We start from the raw sequence: 2,967 nt of genomic DNA on the forward strand, positions 1-2,967 counted from the left end.
TTTCGTGATATACTGGCATAAAATCAACACTTGATCAATTAATACCATCTCTCTCCCTCTCTCTCTCTCTCTCTCTCTATATATATAGTATGCCTACGTGTATTGCATTAGCTTAAACTGGGAAGAGTCATAGCACTTGCATATTCTTGTTAGTTTAACTGTAAATCGCTTTGGATAAAAGCGTCTGCTAAATGACTAAATGTAAAATTGGCTTGACATTGGACATTCGCACATTTGGCCTGAATGGCCTGCTGGTTCGAAAATATGTGGAATAAGGGCTGCCTCCGACTAATTTTTTTTTTTCTAGTCAACTAGTTGTTGTTCATTTAAGCCATTCGTGGAAAAATCGCCCTTTTATATTAACTTAATTACTTAAATAGGCTATAGCCTACAGGATAATAAAAAGCGTTATGACCGCACGCATAAAGCTTGCCACAAAGAACCGGTTAAAGTAATGATTATGAATTTGTCTAAATTAGCAAGGAGACATTTAATTGTTTAGTAATAAACTGGTGTTTTCTGTGTCGCTGCAAAGATGAAGTTGACGATGCGGAGATTGCAGACTCGCCATGAACGCCAGAGAGAAATGCACATTTCATATGGATTATAATCAGAGAGTAGCCTATTTATTTTGGTTTGAATATTTTCGTTTAAAAGTAGACATTTCAAGCTTTCTGTAATTTATAGCCTATATTTCTCAAATCTGTGAGGCGTTTCGGCGCCCTCCAGTTCACATGCAATGCAAGTGATCGTGCCGGCGCCTTATTACATTGTCTGCTATTTGCTTCTTATTTATTAAATACGGCCAACTGATTGATAAAACATTGATCAAAATTAAGATACAATTTATACAAAACGAAAATCTTTTAAAAAGAGTTTTCTATAAAACAAAACTTAAAGGTGGGGTAGGTAGGAATGGTCTAAAAAATTTCTTTTTCAAATTTGTTTAAACTTTATGTATATATCAATACATAATTAAAATGTAAGTACTCTGAAAAAGAAAGTATAAAAATCGAGTGTATGTAGACCTCTCACGACTGTTTTAAAGGCAGCTCATTATTTCCATTCAGTCCACCCTCTCCCTTCTGGGCTCCTTCCAAAGCCACGCCCCCAAAACACATGAACGCGCGACTCCGACCGCTGAGCTGGAAGACGCATTATTTACCTGGAGATAGTGGAGAGGAAGGAGCACAGTGCATGCAGTGACATGTCATAATCACATGTAATAAAATACCTAACTTTATCATTATGAATATAAACAAATAAGATGTATTTTAGTACTCACTATCAAGCTAGCATAATCGATATTGGTAAAGTTTAAAATATATATATTTTGATTCGCTAACGAGCTAGTTATAACTATAAGGCAAAGCTAAAAACAGGTTGCATTAATACACGTTTTTTAAAATGTCTTGATAACAGATAAACAGAGTAACATACACTCAAACAACACCTCACAACTGCATTGCAGACACAAAATAATAACACACACACAACACAGTGTGCACGACACACACAGATACAAGATAAAGACATCAGTAAACATAGGTAGAGAATATAAAAACAAAACAAAACAAAGGCGAAAAAAAAAAACGTGCAGGTAAAGTTCCCGGTGAACATGGTAAAAGAGTTTAGACAGAGGGTAAATCTAGTTCTAAAAAAAGTTCCTGGATGCGGATTAACGTTAGGCCTACCAGCTGTTAAACATGTATTTTGTTATGTAAAGTTAAATTTTTGGCCTATTGATTATTTATCATCTCTACTATGGCTCGCTAAGTAATGTTATGTTAGCTATATTAGGCAGCTACGTGTGCTAGTGATACATGCTTCATGAAAACATAAACAAAAAAAATATGTATAATCAAATTACAAAAAGAAAGATTACCTGTCCAGCAGAAATAAAGCCATCAAGGAGTCACTTTTCAGCCCCTTGAGGTCCCTCAGTTCTCGCCATCGCTTGAAAGCCTCGCCGATATTGACTCACGTTTTATTTCTTTGTTTATCCAAAGACTTTTTGTTCATTGACTTTTCTAGTATTGTCTTCCTTTTTTTGGCTTGTTTGCCTTCGCTAACTGCATATGCCGGTAATGTGAATTTTGAATGCTCTTTCTCTGCCATTATTTTGCTATTCCTAGGTTCCGTGCCTCTTGAACTCCTCAAATCAAACGGGCGCGCGCATGTGGGCAGATCTAATAGCAACAGGGTGGTTGCCATGGTTGCGAGAGAGAGTGACAGTCGCCTAAGCCAATCCTTTGTTTCGTCCCGAATGGAAATAATGAGCTGTGTTTAATGCAGATTAAACGGTCTAGAGTCACTCGATTTTTATACTCTTTTTTTTCAGAGTACTTACATTTTAATTATGTATTGATATATAAAGAAAGTTTAAACAAATTTGGAAAAAAGTTTTTTAGACCATTCCTACCTACCCCACCTTTAATGAAGTGGTCAAAATCATGTTTTACCAAAAACAGCGCCGTTGGTAGGAGGGCGCCAGCGCCTCTGCCTTTCAGCGCCTCTGCCTCGCGAGTGGATGATAGCCCTGAAGACGCCTAGCAATGATATACCTTTAGTGGTAGTATACCTTTAGTTAAATTATACCTTAGTCTTCGTAGCGCATGATGCGTATGATGCGTAATGGAGATTCCAAAGCGCTCTTCTTTGGTCAGAACCATGGAGAGCGATCGCGGATAGGTCCGTCCTATGCACTGAAACTTTTAACAATGCAACAAAATATTTAAAGAGCATCAAGCTATTAAAATCTATATTATATACGCACAGATAATATAACAGTAGGCTATATTAGTCAATATTTTTTATTAGGTTAAGCAGTGATTGGATAATGTTTTTTGTTTTAATTTAACGTTTTTAATTTAAGGCCCACCCACAATTGGTCTGGCCCATCCAAAACTGGAATCTTGGCGCCGTGCCTGGTTGGTCGTGCCAGTTTTGTGGCTATCACATGTGTAA

General features: G+C 36.9%; 1 long non-coding RNA gene across 1 annotated transcript; it reads right to left on the minus strand.

Moving 5' to 3' along the window:
* Positions 1–894: 894 nt before the first annotated feature.
* On the minus strand, positions 895–2,431 carry LOC307168561. Its single transcript, XR_013822950.1, has 2 exons — positions 1,886–2,431; positions 895–1,145 (listed from the first exon to the last, which is right to left on the minus strand). It is a non-coding gene; the product is annotated as an uncharacterized lncRNA (long non-coding RNA).
* Between the last annotated feature and the right edge of the window lie 536 nt (positions 2,432–2,967).

The sequence above is a fragment of the Squalius cephalus genome (assembly GCF_949319135.1).
Source record: "Squalius cephalus genome assembly, chromosome: 12".
Lineage (NCBI taxonomy): Eukaryota > Metazoa > Chordata > Actinopteri > Cypriniformes > Leuciscidae > Squalius > Squalius cephalus.